This window comes from Coregonus lavaretus (assembly GCF_964263955.1).
Source record: "Coregonus lavaretus genome assembly, chromosome: 37".
In the NCBI taxonomy this organism is placed as follows: Eukaryota; Metazoa; Chordata; class Actinopteri; order Salmoniformes; family Salmonidae; genus Coregonus; species Coregonus lavaretus.
Window position 1 is genome coordinate 12,220,884 of NC_140024.1, and position 20,879 is coordinate 12,241,762.

The 20,879-nt window shown below is 46.4% G+C and overlaps 1 pseudogene across 1 annotated transcript in view; it reads left to right on the forward strand.

The window, feature by feature from the left end:
- LOC311111347 (potassium/sodium hyperpolarization-activated cyclic nucleotide-gated channel 4-like) overlaps positions 1–20,879 on the forward strand; it is a 69,900-nt pseudogene that overhangs the window by 29,967 nt on the left and 19,054 nt on the right. The window contains exons 3-4 of the transcript in view: positions 7,847–8,008; positions 10,444–10,662. The product of the transcript in view is annotated as a potassium/sodium hyperpolarization-activated cyclic nucleotide-gated channel 4-like (transcript). The remainder of the gene's footprint in view (positions 1–7,846; positions 8,009–10,443; positions 10,663–20,879) is intronic.

Below are 20,879 nucleotides of genomic sequence, written 5' to 3' on the forward strand. Positions count from 1 at the left end.
GTGTATATTCCTTGTTGTGTTTGGTCATTGTTTGTCGATCTAGTATGTATGGTTCTATGTTGGCCGGTGTGGTTCCCAATCAGAGGCAGCTGTCGTTCGTTGTCTCTGATTGGGGACCATACTTAGGCAGCCTATTGGCACTAGTGGGTTGTGGGATCTTGTTCCGGTTAAGGTATGTTGTGTCGTCTACCTTGGACTTCACATTTCGTTTAGTTGGTTTTGTCGTTGTGTTTAATAGAAAATAAACATGTACGCATATCACGCTGCGGCTTGGTCTGTCCCGTCATACAACGAACGTGACAGAAGATCCCACCAAACGAGGACCAAGCAGCGTGTCCAGGAGCAGACAGCCTGGACCTGGGAGGAGATCCTGGACGGTAAGGGATCCTGGACTTGGGAGGAGATTCAGGCTGGGATGGATCGCCGTCCTTGGAAGGAGACAGTGGAGGCCCGGTATAGAGAGGAGAAACGGCGCCAACAGTGCCGACGACGGAGACCCGAGAGGCAACCCCAAGAAAATGTTTTGGGGGGGCACACGGTGTGGACGACGAGGCAGCAGGAGGCCGCGACAGGACGGATCTGCAGGTTAGGAGAGGAGGCCACCATATTACGGGGGCTATTGGTTCAGAGGGAGCAGGAGGTATTCGGTCAGAGGGAGGAGCTACAGGAGGCTAGAAGGGAGAAGGAAGGAGTAGAGGCACGGCGAGAGGAGCTGGTTAGGCAGCAGAAGGAGCGGGGGTTAATAAAGGAACCCAGTCCTGCTCCTCGCACCAAGCAATTGGTGCGTGTCGCCAGTCCGGTCCAGTCCGTTCCTGCTCCCCGCACCAAGCCAGTGGTGCGTGTTCCCAGTACGGCCCGGCCCGTTCCTGCTTCCCGCACCAAGCCTGTGGTGCGCGTCGTCAGCCCGGCCCGGCCTGTTCCTGCTCCTCGAACCAAGCCAGTGGTGCGCGTCGTCAGCCCGGCCCGGCCTGTTCCTGCTCCTCGCACCAAGCCAGTGGTGCGCGTCGCCAGCCCGGCCCGGCCTGTTCCTGCTCCTCGCACCAAGCCAGTGGTGCGCGTCGCCAGCCCGGCCCGGCCTGTTCCTGCTCCTCGCACCAAGCCAGTGGTGCGCGTCGCCAGTCCGGCCCGGCCTGTTCCTGCTCCTCGCACCAAGCCAGTGGTGTGCGTCGCCAGTCCGGCCCGGCCCGTTCCTGCCCCTCGCACCAAGCCAGTGGTGCGTGTTCCTAGTCCGGGCCGGCCCGTGCCTGCTCCTCGCACCAGACCAGTGGTGCGTTTGTCCAGTCCGGCATGGCCCGTGCCCGTTCCACCGGTGCCTGGTCCGGCACCGGTCAGCTGCTCCACTCCGGAGCCAGAGCAGTCCGTTCCACCGGTGCCTGATCCAGTTCCGGTCAGCCGTTCCACTCCGGAGCCAGAGCAGTCCGCTCCACCGGTGCCTGATCCAGCTCCGGTCAGCGGCTCCACTCCGGAGCCAGAGCAGTCCGCTCCACCGGTGCCTGATCCAGCTCCGGTCAGCGGCTCCAATCCAGACCATGACGTCAGCCCCTCTCTAGGTTCGGGGTCTCCCACACCAGGGTCCAGACAGGGCCTGGCGTATGGTGGGAGGAAGGAGAGGGGAAGCAGCGGCTCCAGACCAGACCAGGGGCGCAACAGGGAGGCGGAGAGTGAGAGGTCGTCACGCCCCGAGCCGGATCCGCCTCCGAGGCGGATTGCCCACCCGGCCACTACCCTGTTATGTTTATGTTGTGCGGTCGGAGTCCGCACCTTTGGGGGGGGTACTGTCACGCCCTGACTCAGGGGACGCTTATATGTTGAGTCAGGGTGTGTATATTCTTTGTTGTGTTTGGTCATTGTTTGTCGATCTAGTATGTATGGTTCTATGTTGGCCGGTGTGGTTCCCAATCAGAGGCAGCTGTCGTTCGTTGTCTCTGATTGGGGACCATACTTAGGCAGCCTATTGGCACTAGTGGGTTGTGGGATCTTGTTCCGGTTAAGGTATGTTGTGTCGTCTACCTTGGACTTCACGTTTCGTTTCGTTGGTTGTTTTGTCGTTGTGTTTAATAGAAAATAAACATGTACGCATATCACGCTGCGCCTTGGTCTGTCCCGTCATTCAACGAACGTGACAGTATGTCCCTATCAATTAAAACAAAGAGGCCAGCCATCCATCATCCCTATAATGTGCTGTACTCTGCAATGCAGTGTGTGTGTCTGTGTGCGAATGTGTGTGTGTTTGTGGCTAAGCAGCGTGTTGTGACATGCCAGCAGCCCCAAATGGCTTTAGAAGCAAATGACAGTGAGCGCATGGTGCACAGTGTACCGCCCCAGCCCCTCCCCTGTAAATCTCTAATTAACACTTGGCAATTAGGCAGGGTCTCTTTGGGGGGGGGGGGGGGGGGGGGCAACTTGCTTTGGTGTAGGACAGGGGTTGGCAACAGAGTGATTAAAGTTTTTAGTAAAAGACTGTAAAATCACCGGGAATTCAGCTAAAGAGAGATATGTGATCGTGTCTCAATATAATCAAGGTATGAAATTATTTGAGAGAGAGAGATATACATGAGTTCTCCTCCTTCTTTAGCCTCAAAATAATAAGCCTATAATAACTCTATATCGGAACAGATTTTTTTCCATTTAGTGGGAATGGGAAAATTTTGGGGGTAATTGAGTTAAGGCTGAAAGAAGATATAGGCTAGGAAGATATATAGCGAGGAATCACCACCCCCACTGAAATGCACTATTTAAAGCCCCTGCTCTCTCTCACTGTCTCATTTGCCAGTACTATCTGGAGATTTGCATTGCATTATTCTGAGCAAGTCAGGATAGCTTTATTCTCCATTCAGTGCAGAAGTTCAAAAAGTATTTTAAGGGCACATCCCTCAGGACACAGACGTCAATTCAACGTCTATTCCACATTGGTTCAACGTCATTTAATTGAAATGACGTGAAAACAACATTGATTCAACCAGTGTGTGCCCAGTTGGATGGAACTTCTACAGGTACAGGGATTTGACAGTAGTTTTCTTTGTACAGTACTAGTAGTCTTGGACAGGTATTACTATCTCACCTACACTACCAGTCAAAAGTTTGGACACACCTACTCATTCAAGGGTTTTTCTTTATTTTAACTATTTTTTACATTGTAGAATAATAGTAACGACATCAAAACTATGACATAACACATATGGAATCATGTAGTAAACAAGAAAAGGGGTTAAACAAATCAAAATACATTTTATATTTGAGAATTTTCAAATAGCCACCCTTTGCCTTGATGATGGCTTTGCACACTCTTGGCATTCTCTCAACCAGCTTCACCTGGAATGCTTTTCCAACAGTCTTGAAGGAGTTCCCACATATGCTGAGCACTTGTTGGCAGCTTTTCCTTCACTCTGCGGTCCGACTCATCCCAAACCATCTCAATTGGGTTGAGGTCGGGGGATTGTGGAGGCCAGGCCATCTGATGCAGCACTCCATCACTCCTTCTTGGTAAAATAGCCTGGAGGTGTGTTGGGTCATTGTCCTGTTAAAAAACAAATGATAGTCCCACTAAGCCCAAACCAGATGGGATGGCGTGTCGCTGCTGAATGCTGTGGCAGCCATGCTAGACAGTGTCACCAGCAAAGCATCCCCACACCATAACACCTCCTCCTCCATGCTTTACAGTGGGAAATACACATGCAGAGATCATCTGTTCACCCACACCGGGTCTCACAAAGACACGGCAGTTGAAACCAAAAATCTCCAATTTGGACTCGAGACCAAAGGACAAATTTCCACCGGTCTAATGTCCATTGCTCGTGTTTCTTGGCCCAAGCAGGTCTCTTCTTCTTATTGGTGTCTTTTAGTAGTGGTTTCTTTGCAGCAATTCGACCATGAAGGCCTGATTCACACAGTCCCCTCTGAACAGTTGATGTTGAGATGTGTCTGTTACTTGAACTCTGTGAAGCATTTATTTGGGCTGCAATTTCTGAGGCTGGTAACTCTAATGAACTTATCCTCTGCAGCAGAGGTAACTCTGGGTCTTCCATTCCTGTGGCAGTCCAAATGAGAGCCAGTTTCATCATAGCGCTTAATGGTTTTTGCGACTGCACTTGAAGACATTTTCCAGATTGACTGACCTTCATGTCTTAAAGTAATGATGGACTGTCGTTTCTCTTTGCTTATTTGAGCTGTTCTTGCCATAATATGGACTTCGTCTTTTACCAAATAGGGCTATCTTCTGTATTTATTTATTTAATTTTATTTTTTCACCTTTATTTAACCAGGTAAGCCAGTTGAGAACAAATTCTCATTTACAACTGCGACCTGGCCAAGATAAAGCAAAGCAGTGCGATAAAAACAACAACACAGAGTTACATATGGGGTAAACAAAACATAAAGTCAAAAATACAACAGAAAATATATATACAGTGTGTGCGAATTTAGTAAATTATGGAGGTAAGGCAATAAATAGGCCATAGTGCAAAATAGTTACAATTTCGTATTAACACTGGAATGATAGATGTGCAAAAGATGATGTGCAAATAGAGATACTGGGGTGCAAATTAGCAAAATAAATAACAATATGGGGATGAGGTAGTTGGATGGGCTAATTTCAGAATGGCTGTGTGCAGGTGCAGTTATCGGTAAGCTGCTCTGACAACTGACACTTAAAGTTAGAGAGGGAGATAAGAGTCTCCAGCTTCAGAGATTTTAGCAGTTTGTTCCAGTCATTGGCAGCAGAGAACTGGAAGGAATGGCAGCCAAAGGAGGTGTTGGCTTTGGGGATGACCAGTGAGATATACCTGCTGGAGCGTAGACTACGGGTGGGTGTTGCTATGGTATACTCCCCCCCCCCACCCCCCACTTACCTTGTCACAACACAACTGATTGGCTCAAATGCATTAAGAAGGAAATAAATTCCACAAATTAACTTTTAAGAAGGCACACCTGTTAATTGAAATGTATTCCAGGTGACTACCTCATGAAGCTGGTTGAGAGAATGCCAAGAGTGTGCAAAGCTGTCATCAAGGCAAAGGGTGGCTATTTGAGAGGCCAGTGGAGTTCTGAAGGGGTTTGACCCCCTGTTGAACCTGGTATTGGATAGCACCATCGAGTACTTGCGGGATCCTGACAACCAGTTCAAGCTGACCGAGGACACGTGGCAGCTGGGCCTGGTGGTTTGTAGAGGGACGTCCGTGGTGCTCATCTGTCCTCAGGACGGCATGGAAGCCATCCCCAACCCCTTCATCCAGCAGCAGGACGGATAGTCGGCCAGCCTCATTCTCTAGGATGACCTCACAGTAGTCCAATTCCTGGTGTGTATGTCAATTGTATTTCCTTGATTCCTCGCATCCTCTACTTGCCTCCTTCTCAAAATGCACTGGAGGAGAAGATCAGAGGAGAGGAACCTAAGATCTACTCCAATGTGCTTTGAGAAGGAGGGAGGATGTGAGGATTCAATTAAATATTATTGCGGTTAGTATGAAAAAAATATATAAAAAAATAAAATAAATTATGCACTCACTAACTGTAAGTCGCTCTGGATAAGAGCGTCTGCTAAATGACAAAAATGTAAAAATGTAAAAATGTATTTGAAGAATCTCAAATATAAAATATATTTTGATTTGTTTAACACTTTTCTGGTTACTACATGATTCCATATGTGTTATTTCATAGTTTTGATGTCTTCACTATTATTATACAATGTAGAAAATAGTAGAAATAAAGAAAAACCCTCGAATGAGTAGGTGTGTCCAAACTTTTGACTGGTACTGTATGTAGCTGCCCTACTCAAATAGTGCAATATATATAGAATAAGCAACCTTCTTAGCTCTAGCAGCTTGACACTTCATGTTGACCAGCTCCATGGCTGTTGTAATATTAGCATGTAAATGACATAAGATGCTCAGACGGGAAATGTAAATGGGTAATGTATTCAATGTTTTGCTGTTTGACTGAGATACTGTGGGCTTGAACAATGTATGTTTTATATTATCCATGTTTAATGAGCAGGAAATTGCTACATTTAAATACATTACAAATGCATCCACTGTATCAGAGAGCTCACACTCCCCTCTTGGAAAAACTATTTTACAAATGAAAAAATCTCAATCTCAAGTGTGAGACTGGATGGGGTAGTTCATGATTTATTAATTTCACACACATAGAGCTTTTGACAGCTCTTTAATGTTATGGAATGCCTTTTAGTTCCAGCTGGAGAATCAACATCACAATATATTGCCTCGTATCAGCTACCATAACCATTATTGTGTTTGGAAAGAGAATGGGCTCTTTAAAAACCAATATCTCCTCCTTGTGTTTGGAGTGGAGCGCAGCTGTGGAGAGGAGAGGGTGAGAGAGGAGGTGAAGAAGAAGAAGAAGAAGAAGAAGAAGAAGCGAGTGGTTTGGTAGATTAAGAGAGAAGGATGCAGCCGGGTGAATGACTCTGCTCAGATGATGTAAATGTGCCCCGGGCTAAACACTTTGAACAAGAGCCCAGCGCTGCAACTGTAATGTCTCCGCCATCCACTCACTCTGGAGCCTGGCGGCCTGACGCTTCCGTCTTACCCCAGCAGAAACAAGTCTTCTTGGGGACACTTTTGGCTCTCCCCTCCCCGGCTGACCCCTCTGACGGAGGTGATCTGATGTGAAGGCCCAGCGTCCACACTGTCCCAGAGAGGCCCGTCACACAGCCTGTCTCAGTACTAGTCCCTGGTCCCTGTCTGTTGTTTCCACGCAGCCACTCAGATAGAAACAACAAAGGGACAGATCAACAAGCACTGGGCTTTAGGAGGCAACCGGAGAGATCTAGCCTGGGTCAGGAGGAACAGTGGAGAGCAACTGTCTGTGTCTGCCTGGGGCTGTTTGTGGCTGGCTTCTCTTCTCCCCTCTCCTCTTACCAATATTCGCCAACAAAGAGGAGAAAGATGGAATATCCCTTTCTCAGCCGTAAGCTTTTAAACGGCGCTGAGTGGCTTTTAATAAGGAGAACAGCAGTTAACAGTGCACACCGCGGCCCTCGATGGGATTAAATGGCTTTAAATTGTTGAAGCCATTAAAATCCACACCAGCGTAGAGTAGGCGTCCTGTAGCGCCTTATGAGTATATTTATCATTAGGATTAACAAAGCTCGCCCGTGCTGCACACACTCACTCAGCAGGGACGCATATACACACCTACCCATCCTTCCATCCGCTTTGTATTAGTGTGCTTACCTAAGTGGTTGATTAGAGTGATTCAATAAAGCCTCCTCCCCAAGCCCCCATAGGCCAAGCCATATTCCCATGCTGCCATCAGGACCATCCTCTACAGACCACTCATGTCAACATCTGTAAAAAGCACAAGTGTTACATCAAAGATGATGTTCATTATGTTACTGTACGTTGAGGCTAGGGCCCTGCATGTGTGATGGAGAACAATGTGGCCTCGAACTAGAACGGACGCTCAGATTCAAACTCAACTCACTTATTGCATATGGGAAATCCACTGCTTGGCCTTCACCTTGACTATAAAAAGTATCGACCAAAGGGTTAGGGAACAAAGTAAACAGACAACACCCCTGGAGAAAAGGGTATTTGTAATACAAAACAATTCAGGCCAGGGCTTTGTCTGTAAGCCAGCCTACACATGCCGTCGTGCCCTAACACAATTCCTCTGCTCCAGTTCTGCTCTCCATCCAGGAGGGTCAGCTCTGTGGCTGACCCTGTGCCTCTCAACATGTATGTTTCAGGGGTTGCGATAAACAGAAGACACATTTTTGTTTCTCACAAAATGGACAATAATCTATTGTATTGTATTCTGCTCTCTCAATCCTCCATATGACCTATGTCCTAACACAGTCCTTTCCTCTTCCTGTCCTGCTCTTCAGATCTTCCATATGACCTATGACCTGGCCAGTGCCATGGTGCGTATCGTCAACCTGATTGGTATGATGCTGCTGCTGTGCCACTGGGACGGATGTCTGCAGTTCCTGGTTCCCATGCTGCAGGACTTCCCTCAGGACTGCTGGGTGTCCAAAAACAAGATGGTGGTAAGTAGTGCTTTGCTGTGCTCCTATACTAGGAGAGCATCCAAAATGGCACCCTAATATCTAGGAAGTGCACTACTGGGCTCTGGTCAAAAGTACACTGTGTGGAATAGGGTGCCACTTCAGACGCAGCCCAAGTCTGTCTAAATCAGATTAGTCCCTCCCTGTTATCTCATCTCTCTGTCTCTGTAATTACTGTACTAAGCCTGTAGCATCATGGGAAATGGCTGCCTTGCATATCTGTCCATTTCCCCGCCTAAATCGAATGTTTTTTTTTCCTTTATCCTTTATTCGCCCACAGTTATTCAATTTGCTTCTTTTTTTTTTTCTTCAGTTATTTGGAGCTCTCTCTCCACCAGCTCAGTATGGTTTGGTTGTCTATATTCTGAAAGTGAAAGCTAGGCGGTGAGCTTGGCCTCGTACGAAATAATCACTTTCAGAGGACAGAAAGCCCTTATCCAATATTGGTCAAGTATTTACAATTTTCCAGCGAGCACTCATGCTGTTCTTTAATTTCATCACATTGTTAGCTGCACTGCTGCTGCAGGTCCACGTCTCAGAGAGAGAGAGAGAGGGGGAGGGAGGGAGGGATGGAGGGAGGGAGGGAGGGAGGGAGAGAGAGAGAGAGAGAGAGAGAGAGAGAGAGAGAGAGAGAGAGAGAGAGAGAGAGAGGAGGAGATAGGGAAAGAGATGTGTTTGTGTGGGAGAGATAAAGGGAGAGAAAGGGAAAAGGGGGAGAGAGAGAAAGAGTCGCTGGAAAGCCCTATGTCTCGTAATGACCGCCCTCTCCTCTGTAATTAAGTTTTCTTTGTGGTTATATAACCGGACCCTGCGACACCTGAGGTGTGACCCTGAATCAACCGCTGCACTCGGACGCACAGTATAACCTGCCATGTTCCAAACGAGCAGGGCCTTGAGAGAGAGAGAGAGAGAGAGAGAGAGAGAGAGAGAGAGAGAGAGAGAGAGAGAGAGAGAGAGAGAGAGAGAGAGAGAGAGAGAGAGAGAGAGAGAGAGAGAGAGAGAGAGAGATGATTTATGATGAGGATTTGTTGTAGAGCTCCCAGCCCTCAAAGAGGATTAATCTGGGATCTGTGAATAAAAAACAATCACATAAAATTCAAATTAGGTCATTAAAGACAGACAGGCCAGTAGTCAGTAAGTGGAAACAGCAGCCTAGCAAACACCTTTGGCATGGCACGCTGTCTACTGTTAGGGAGGGATCGCATTGACCTAAACTCCTGCTCAGCATTACACAACACCATGATGAAGCACTATGGTATTTAGATTGTGATTCTATCACTGAAAAACTGCGCTCTCTCATTAAAATCGAAATGTGTTTTGTTTTGTTTCACTGGCTAATTGAATTGCATTACTTTTCTTTTTAATGTGTCACAGTACAGTGAGAAATATAATTTCTCTGGGTTAGACTATAGCTGATGGTATTATCACGTCTTCTTCTAGCCAAGAGTAGTTTGGGCCTGATAAGAATCAGAGGGTAGTGATGCCTTGTCTTTCCTTACAGTAGCTGCCCTATTATCTTATTGGGTCATCTGTTTCTACCTTTTTAGGAGGCACTAATAACTCTCCTAACTCTCAGGTTTTACCGCTGTGGAAATGAGTTTGAAAGCAATTTGAACATGTCACCTCGGGAGAGAGCAGATATTGATTCCACTTGGACTACCACGGGGATCTAAAGGACAAAAGGGCAATTTATCCACAAACGAGAAATGAAAAATCACATTTTTCTAAATAGCTGACCTACTTTTTTGCCTTGCAGGCCTCTTGTGTCTCGGGCTCCATTCATTCAGTCACTCTCATGGTTGTGTTTAGTTTCTGCCCAGCTAAGGCAGTTCTCCCCTGAATACTTACATATAGAAGAGTGTATTACTACAGTATGTTGGTGTAGCTAAGTGTTGATGTTCCTATTGAGGCATGATGAAGAGGACATCTGTGGCTGTCTTCTTACATGATGATGATGATGATGATGATGATGACGTTGATGATGATGACTAAGAGGATGATGAGGACGATGATGACTATGATGATGAGGATGATGACTATGAGGATGATGATGATGATGATGACTATCATTTTTTTACATTTTAGTCATTTAGCAGACGCTCTTATCCAGAGCGACTTACAGTTAGTGAGTGCATACTTTTTCTCATACTGGCCCCCCGTGGGAAACGAACCCACAACCCTGGCGTTGCAAGCGCCATGCTCTACCAACTGAGCTACAGGGGACTATGAGGATTATGATGATGATGACTATGAGGATGATGATGATGATGAGGATGATGATAAGAAGGACTCTGGTGGTCTTAGTGCTTGCTGACCTTTTCCCTCCAGACGTCTGGCAGAGTGAGAACAGTACCCCATATCACCATATCCCTCTCCCCTCTCTGACACCTTTTCTCTTCCTCTCTCCCCCCATCCAGAATGACACATGGGGCCAGCAGTACTCCTACGCCCTGTTCAAAGCCATGAGCCACATGCTGTGTATCGGGTACGGCATGTACCCACCTGTAGGCATGACGGACGTGTGGCTCACCATCCTCAGCATGATCGTGGGCGCCACCTGCTATGCCATGTTCGTGGGTCACGCCACCGCACTCATCCAGTCTCTGGACTCCTCCCGTCGGCAGTACCAGGAGAAGGTGAGTAACGTTGATCAGAATGGATGGGAATATAACTGGGGAACTGGATAAGCAGGAAGAGCTCAACATGTAGGGAGAACAGTATATGTGTACCCAGAGGAGAGTTAGGAAATGTTCACAATGCAAATGAAACCAAGCAGACTTAATTTAGGCACCCAAAGTATTGAAAAGATTTGACTTCTTTAGATGTGTATTAGCCAGTAGGTACAGTACAGTTATGCTCAGTTTCAGACCTAAATGAGGGAAGATTGATGCAGGTTTCCTCCTCCCTTCACCTCCTGTGAGCTGCAGTGCTCAGGGCTGCGTGAGAGCCAGAGTCCCAGGCTCCCCTGTGTGGGGATGAGAAGGCCCTGGCAGTTGGCCGTGGAAGCCCTACCCAGCTCCTAGCTCCAGCTCCCTGCCCACCTCCAGTGTGCCCCAGCCTCTCCATGGGCCCAGTGTGGGCGATAATGAGGCTAGCTGCCAGGCAGCCACATTGCCCACCATCTGTGGTGAGGGACAGAGGAGGAGAGCCCCTGGAGAGGGTGGCAGGGGCTGTAGAGACCCCCACAAACTGTACATCCACCCTCAGAGAGAGAGGGAGTGCACGTGAGAAATAGAGAGAGAGAGAGAGAGAGAGAGAGAGAGAGAGAGAGAGAGAGAGAGAGAGAGAGAGAGAGAGAGAGAGAGAGAGAGAGAGAGAGAGAGAGACTGAGAGAGAGGGGTGAGGGAGTTGTTCAGGTCAGAATCAGCAAAGCCAACAAGTCTCTCTGGATACCCACTAAATGTGTGTGTGAGCAAGAGTCTGCTCACTGTATGTGTGCACTGAGACATTGTATATTTGCGTGGGTGTTAGAAAAATCAAGAGACTGTCCTTCATATCTGGAAGGATCAACAGGGACAGGAGACTGCTGTCAAATGTGGGCTCCAGATAGATAAAACCACCAAACTGTTGTGCTATGGAAGTAGACTGGCTGCATGACTAATTCGGTGGATGCAGAGTTCCTGTTGAACTAGAGGGGAGCAGACAGCCATCCCAGCTCAGCGCTCAGCACTCAGTCTAGTCTGCTCTCCTGCTTTAGAGGTGCACCGCTTGCTGACAATAATATTAGGTGTCTGGGATAGGATAAAAGTGTCTGGGATAGGATAAAAGTAATCCTTATACCCTCCCCCTACCCCAGCCCCCCCCCCAAAATAAAATAAATAAATAGATATATGGTTGTCCCACTGGCTATCATAAGGTGAATGCACCAATTTGTAAGTCGCTCTGGATAAGAGCGTCTGCTAAATGACGAAAATGTAAAATTAAAATGTAAATTAGGCTCATTAACAGCGGGCCCGCCTGGTCTGCCTGAGACTCCTCACCACAGATCAGCACATGGAGCAGGGGCCATTCTGCTGCCATCTTCCCATGGGGCCACAGCCTCCTGCCTCATCCCACGTCTCTCAGAATCCTCTCCCCATTCTCCTCACTCTCTGTCTGCCTGGAGGAACATTAGCACTTTAAATTGCCATTAATATTTAAGAGTGTGGGTTTTCCCATTTATCTTTCTGTGTGCTCCAGTAATTAAGCACGGTCTGTCTGGATGCTGTCTTCCATAGCTCGCTGTTTCTCCCTGTCGCTCACTGTCACTCACTGTCACTCACTGTCTCAATGGTGTAGTTAGACACTAGCTAAACACCAAACAGTTCCACTACAACCTTTCAGACACATGGGATAGTTAGACACTGTAGCCAGTAGTTAGAGGCTGTAGCTAGACACCAGACAGTTCCACTACATGGTGTAGTTAGAGCCTGTAGCTAGACACCAGACAGTTCCACTACATGGTGTAGTTAGAGGCTGTAGCTAGACACCAGACAGTTCCACTACATGGTGTAGCTAGAGGCTGTAGCTAGACACCATACAGTTCCACTACATGGTGTAGTTAGAGGCTGTAGCTAGACACCAGACAGTTCCACTAAATGGTGTAGTTAGAGGCTGTAGTTAGACACCAGACAGTTCCACTACATGGTGTAGTTAGAGGCTGTAGCTAGACACCAGACAGTTCCACTACATGGTGTAGTTAGAGGCTGTAGCTAGACACCAGACAGTTACACTACATGGTGTAGTTAGAGGCTGTAGCTAGACACCAGACAGTTCCACTACATGGTGTAGTTAGAGGCTGTAGCTAGACACCAGACAGTTCTAATACATGGTGTAGTTAGATGCTGTAGCTAGACACCAGACAGTTCCACTATTAGCGCCCACTGTACTGCTGTGCTGAAGGTCAAGCGGTGTTAGATGAAGTGGCCTGGCCAGGACATGTTGGCTGGTCTCTCTAGCTAGCATGCTAGAAAGACAGACAGACAGACAGACAGACAATGTGATTGACCTTTTAGGTCAATGTGTGTTAGTGTTGTGTAACAAAGGAATCCAGGCCTGTAGAATCCACTCTGCTTTCTAGTAGTTAGTAGGTTAGTACCATAATCCACACAAGAAGCTACGTACAGCACAATCCCCTGCAGCTTTGGGAGGACAGGTGGCCATGTCCAGCCAGTGGTCCAGTTGTTGCCCATCTGATCTGTGTCATGGAAGACCACAGCTGTTTCTGTTCTGTCTCCAGGGCCTCCAGCCTAGAGAGAAACCAGCTGACACTGCAACAGCAGCCAATGGACAAACTCGCCCAGTCATCATACTGGCCCTGTCCTACCAGAGGCTTGGATTGGAGAACGGGGTGTGGTTCTACGTTGTCACATTAGCAGTGAGGGTAGGTGAGGTAGCTCTGCAGGGTGAGGCTCTCACTTTGGGATGAGCCTGCAGATTTGATGTGAGCAGGACAGAATGGTGCAGGGTAGAAAGGCATCATTGCTACAGTAAGCGTGTGGACTGTTAAACTGTTGGTCTGTTGGCCTATGTTCTGACAGAGCTCTGCTTTATGTGTGGAACTGCTCTGTTCTGCTGTTGGCGTGGACCAACAGGCACGGTCATCCCAAGGGGACAGTGTTCCCGCTTCCTTCCCATTTACACAGAGCGGAGAGGACACAGGAGACTGGAGGCCTCAGCACAATGAGTGAAACCAGGACAGAGGAGAGGAGAGGGAAGCAGAGCCAAGCCAAACGACACAACACGCCACATTTATCTTCCCAGTTAGCTGCCTCCCTTCCCCCCTCTGGCTCTGTCATTATGATGGAGGGAGTGGCTACAGGTAGCTACAGAGAGGGAACTGATACAGACAGCGATGTATGGGCACTGGGCAAGATGAAAGGCCATCTGCTGGAGTGGTATGGTGACAGTCTTTAGGTGACATACTGGTAACAGTTTAACTTGGCCAAGAAACACAGTCTGAGTATATCCCCTCTGGGCAGAGAGAGAGAGAGAGAGAGAGAGGCAAATCTGTGAAGAGTTCAGAAGTATGTTGCAGAATGAAGATGGGAGGGATGTTTGCAATGCTCCACAAAGACGGCAATAAAATGATCATCAGAAAGCCTGGGTATAATCTGCTGTGAATAGAGAGTTCTATTACAATGTGCCTCCATGTGATAAACGACGGGCTGTCAGAAGCTAGCAAGCAAGCTTAAATGAGCTCTTAAAAAGAAGCAGGAACTCTGGTAACTTTTTACATTTTTAGTCATTTAGCAGACGCTCTTATCCAGAGCGACTTACAGTTAGTGAATACATATTTTTTTATACTGGCCCCCCGTGGGAATCGAACCCACAACCCTGGCGTTGCAAACGCCATGCTCTATCAACTGAGCTACATCCCTGCCGGCCATTCCCTCCCCTACCCTGGGCCAATTGTGCGCCGCCCATGAGTCTCCCCGTCGCGGCCGGCTGCGACAGAGCCTGGATTCAAACCAGGATCTCTAGTGGCACAGTTAGCACTGCGATGCAGTGCCTTAGACCACTGCGCCACTCAGGAGGTAACTGGTACAAAGTGGAGAGCCTGAGCTATCATACTCTCAAATGCTGAGGCTTGAACTGTAACACGGGAGCCAGATAGGAGATAGACTTTATTTATTTCAGAAGCAAGGTTTTTCCATGTTAGCCAACATCAATCTGACTCTTCTTCGCTCAGTTCAGACGGAATCAGTGGAAAACAAAGTCAACAGGGAAAATGCTTTTTGCTGATTTTATCATTCAAGTATTTCTTTTTTTCTCTTTATTTTGTAACATCCCAACATTTTGAGAATTGCCTGGAGGGGTGCGCATCCCAGGTGGTCGCACTCTGTGCCTCTCCCTGTCCCTCTCTCCCCCCTCAATCTCACAAAGGGAATATGTGCATGAGATTGTTCCTCAGCTCACCCCTTCCTTCCTTCCTTCCCTCCAAACCCCCAGTATTACCGTGCTCCGTGCATGTGTCTCTGCTAGCCTAGAATATCTTAAGGTGTGAGTTGGAAAGGGTAGACATCTCCAGATTTCCCCATGGATTCCAGCATCACAGCTAAGGCATGTTGAGACTCATATCACACAAAGGGAATGACATCTTTCCAGATTGAGGGCACAGGCAGCAGCATATCTTTATGTGACTGTGCATATGCCTGTTTCCCTCCCTGACTGCATGTCTAGAACCTCATGGAACCTCATGTAACAGTGGAAGTGAGAGAAACCAGGAAAAAACAAATTTACATCTAATTTTCCTACCAATATATCAGAAAAAATTGATATTTCTAAACCCTTAATATGTTTGGTGTTAGCATGTAGTTATTGCCATTATCATGATGGATATTTAGTAAATTCCACAACCTAATTAAATGGCATCAGGACAGTGAGAATCTTGACCCCCAAATCTTTCACTGTTCCCAGACATCACGATCACACCATTCTCAGTATACAGCATAGTACACACTCTCCCTCTCTCGCCAGTCACTTCTTTTCTCTGAACTACAGTAAATTACAAAATGGTAGCCGGCAGTCACCATGGTAAATCCCTGACAGTACATCTATCTGCATTGCGGTTTGGCAGGCAGGCAGGCCAGAGCCCAGGCAGGCCAGAGCCCAGTGTGTCTCTTCACTGGTTAATCCCTCACTAAACTGGGAAGAGGAGGAGGGGAGGGGGGGGGGGGGGGGGGGGGGATTCTACTGATGCGAACCATGTCACATCACATCTGGAGGGGGGGCTACTCTAGTGTCGTGACGGTAATGCACACGACACCAGCATTCTGGGTTTCCACTGCTGCTTAGTGTGTTTGTTTGTTGTATCCTATCTGTTCTTGGCGGCGTTGGGTAATGATTTTGAGAGCAGCCAAGGAACCCCAGAAGGGGCTTGTGTTGTTGTGAGGCTAAGCAGTGTGTTGTGACATGCCAGCAGCCCCAAATGGCTTTAGAAGCAAATGGCAGTGAGTGCATGGTGCACAGTGTACAGTTACAGCCCCATCCCCTCCCCTCTAAATCTCTAATGAACACTTGGTAATTAGGCAGGGTCTCTTTGGGAGGGACTAATGGAAGAAGGTCCTGAAGCTGATTAGTCCTGGATGCTACTGAGGCTCCAGAGACCATCTGTTCTCTTCTGTTCTCTTCTCCCCATCTTCAATCCCCCCTATCAGAACTATTCAATGAAATAGTCATCATTCCTCCTCGGGTACTGTGCATTCACTGGAACTGTCCCTTGTACATTAACACATTTGTTCCCAAATACACCCATTTCCTAACCCGAAATGCCCTATTTGTTACTCATAAACCCTAGTTCCTTTGCCAATACACCTCATCCCTGTTACTTGCCTATCTCTGCCCTGTTACCTACTTTCTTTAGGCCTGTATTCCCCAAGTCACCAACAGTAACCTATATTCAGCTATTCGCTGCACATTCCAACCCTGTTATTTGTATATCTAAGTCCAATGACCTCTGACCTTTTATAGGCTAATCATTTCATAGATAAACTCAAAGTAAAGTGGTATAACACATGTGCCCCAGCCCCATTAACTTTTTTCCTACCACAAATTTGTTGCCAGAAAGAATTTGAATGGGCAATAGACGTCCATCCAGACCCATTACCTGTATGAGCCTTGTGTATCCTTACACCCCATTACTCAAATAAACCAGGTACAGTGAGGGAAAAAAGTATTTGACCCCCTGCTGATTTTGTACGTTTGCCCACTGAAAAAGAAATGATCAGTCTATAATTTTAATGGTAGGTTTATTTGAACAGTGAGAGACAGAATAACAACAAAAAAATCCAGAAAAACGCATGTCAAAAATGTTATAAATTGATTTGCATTTTAATGAGGGAAATAAGTATTTGACCCCCTCTCAATCAGAAAGATTTCTGGCTCCCAGGTGTTTTTTATACAGGTAACAAGCTGAGATTAGGAGCACACTCTTAAAGGGAGTGCTCCTAATCTCAGTTTGTTACCTGTATAAAAGACACCTGTCCACAGAAGCAATCAATCAATCAATCAGATTCCAAACTCTCCACCATGGCCAAGACCAAAGAGCTCTCCAAGGATGTCAGGGACAAGATTGTAGACCTACACAAGGCTGGAATGGGCTACAAGACCATCGCCAAGCAGCTTGGTGAGAAGGTGACAACAGTTGGTGTGATTATTCGCAAATGGAAGAAACACAAAAGAACTGTCAATCTCCCTCGGCCTGGGGCTCCATGCAAGATCTCACCTCGTGGAGTTGCAATGATCATGAGAATGGTGAGGAATGAGCCCAGAACTACACGGGAGGATCTTGTCAATGATCTCAAGGCAGCTGGGACCATAGTCACCAAGAAAACAATTGGTAACACACTACGCCGTGAAGGACTGAAATCCTGCAGCGCCCGCAAGGTCCCCCTGCTCAAGAAAGCACATATACAGGCCTGTCTGAAGTTTGCCAATGAACATCTGAATGATTCAGAGGAGAACTGGGTGAAAGTGTTGTGGTCAGATGAGACCAAAATCCAGCTCTTTGGCATCAACTCAAGTCGCCGTGTTTGGAGGAGGAGGAATGCTGCCTATGACCCCAAGAACACCATCCCCACCGTCAAACATGGAGGTGGAAACATTATGCTTTGGGGGTGTTTTTCTACTAAGGGGACAGGACAACTTCACCACATCAAAGGGACGATGGACGGCGCCATGTACCGTCAAATCTTGGGTGAGAACCTCCTTCCCTCAGCCAGGGCATTGAAAATGGGTCGTGGATGGGTATTCCAGCATGACAATGACCCAAAACACACGGCCAAGGCAACAAAGGAGTGGCTCAAGAAGAAGCACATTAAGGTCCTGGAGTGGCCTAGCCAGTCTCCAGACCTTAATCCCATAGAAAATCTGTGGAGGGAGCTGAAGGTTCGAGTTGCCAAACGTCAGCCTTGAAACCTTAATGACTTGGAGAAGATCTGCAAAGAGGAGTGGGACAAAATCCCTCCTTTTTCTGGATTTTTTTGTTGTTATTCTGTCTCTCACTGTTCAAATAAACCTACCGTTAAAATTATAGACTGATCATGTCTTTGTCAGTGGGCAAACGTACAAAATCAGCATCGGATGAAATACTTTTTTCCCTCACTGTAAATCCATGGGCATACTCATATAAAACAGGTCAACCCCAGTGCACAAGCATTCATACAAACTAGGTCTACACATGTACTTCAGCCCCAATATTCTTACAGACCAGGCATACACCTGCACATCTAACTCAATATAGATTTTTTTTCAAACAGATCTACTGCTACATGTCAGCTTCAATTGTCATAAAAATAGGTGTACTTCTGCATTTCAGCCCCAATATTCATACAAACCAGGTCTACACCTGTACTTCAGCTCCAATTTTCATACCTACAAAGTGTGCACCTGTGCTTGAACCCAATTAGTCAACTAAGCCAGGTCTAAATGTGCCGAAGCCTGAATAGTCAAACTGTAAACCTGGACTACCCCTGCACATCAGTTCCAGTACGCCTATAAACCAGGTCTACACCTTTGACTGAGTCCCAATAATAATATAAACCAGATCTACACCTGAATATCTCAGCCCAAATACCCACATGAACCATGTTTACACCTGTGGCTATGTCCCAATAGTCTGATAAACCAGGTCTACCATTGTGCAAGAGACACTTAACAAACAAACTTATTGACATAAAATATTTGTCAAGTTATTATACTGCTTGGAGTTTGCCAGAAGGCACCTAAAGGACTCAGACCATGACAAGATTCTATGGTCTGATGAAACCAAGATTGAACTCTTTCGCCTGAATGCCAGGCATCACGTCTGGAGAAAACCTGGCACCATCCCTACAGTGAAGCATGGTGGTGGCAGCATCATGCTGTGGGGATGTTTTTCAGCGGCAGGGACTGGGAGACTAGTCAGGATCAATGGAAAGATGAACAGATCAAAGTACATAGAGATCCTTGATGAAAACCTGCTACAGAGCACTCAGGACCTCATACTGTGCAGCGACACTCCCCATCCAACCTGACAGAGCTTGAGAGGATCTGCAGAGAAGAATGGGAGAAACTCCCCAAATACAGGTGTGCCAAGCTTGTAGCGTCATACCCAAGAAGACTCGAGGCTGCAATCACTGCCGAAGGTGCTTCAACAAAGTACTGAGTACTTATGTAAATGTGATATTTCAGTTTTTATTTATTTATACATTTGCAAACATTTCTAAAAACCGGTTTTTGCTTTGTCATTATGGGGTATTGTGTGTAGATTGATGAGGAAAATATGTGTTGAATGAATTTTAGAATAAGGCTGTAACGTAACAAAAATGTGGAAAAAGTCAAGGGGTTTGAATACTTTCCGAATGCACTGTATAATACGGTAGAGCCACTGTATTTTCCCATTGGTCACAAATATGACCTCTAAGATATTTTCATATACCTAAAGCATCATGGACTCAATGTATTAAAAATGAAGGCACAGTACAAAAGTTAATTTTTTTCTCTCACTATTGTGAGTGATGGGATTAAATGGGTTAAGGAAGGGAGCGAGGGAGGGAGGGGGAGAGAGCAACTTGCATAGTTTGGGTAATTTAAAAAAAGACAGTAAAATCACCAGGAATTAAGCTAAAATGAGTTTAATTTAGGAAATCCATTCCCAAGTATTCCCACAAATAAAAAAAGAGACGTGATCGTATAATTAAGGTAGGAAATTATTGTTCTTTTCAAATACAATCTCTTTTTGGGCTTAGTTGGGGTCAATTTGCAGTGATGAAATTATTATAATTATGTTCCAGCCCCCCGACCATCCGCTCCGACAACAATCGGCCCGCGGCTGGATCTAGTTGCCTACCCCTGGTGTAGGAGAAAGGGGATAGGTTAGAGAGCTCCAATACAATTTTATTTAACCTTTATATTTACAGGGAGTCATGCTGAGACCAAGATCTCTTTCTCAAATTATCTATGCATACACATCAATACACATCAAAAACATCAATACACATCAATATACACTATACTTAAGCAATAAGGCACGAGGGGGTGTGGTATATGGCCAATATACTACGGCTAAGGGCTGTTCTTACGCATGACGCAACGCGGAGTGCCTGGATACAGCCCTTAGCCATGGTATATTGGCCACGTACCACAAACCCCCGAGGTGCCTTATTGCTATTATAAACTGGTTACCAACGTAATTAGAGCAGTAAAAAATAAATGGCATACGGTCGAAATACCACGGCTGTCAGCCAATCAGCATTCAGGGCTCGAACCACCCAGTTTGTAAACATCAATAATACACATCAAAAACATCAATATACACTATACACATCAATAATACACATCAATATACACATCAATATTCACATCAATACACTAAAAGCAAAACAAAATCATAGAAAACAAACACAATCTTCAGTTAAAAGGTCCGCAATCAGCCTTTTGAATTGCCCTAGCCTAGAGGCACCAATTCATCCAATTTTAGAGAGCCTTGGAGATTATTCCACAACTCAGGTGCAAAAAAACTAAAAGCAGATTTACCTAACTCAGTGTAGATCGAAGGGATCTCCAGAGTTAGCCCTCCCTGAGGCCGGGTCTGGTATCTCGTACAATGAAGGAAGGTAAGGTGGAAATGTATGCAGGAGGGCTTTTTCAAACAAAAAGAGTGCAATGCGTTAATCTACGAGATTTAATAGAGGGCCAGCCTACTTTCTGATACAGAATGCAGTGATGTGTACTGAACCTATCGGCCGTAATAATGTGTATTGTGCTATGATTAACTGTGTCCAATGGCTTCAGAACAGTGGCAGCTGCATTCATATAGACAATATCCCCATAGTCTATAACCGGTATGAATGTCGACTGAATGATTTGTTTTCTGCTATTTAATGAAAGACAA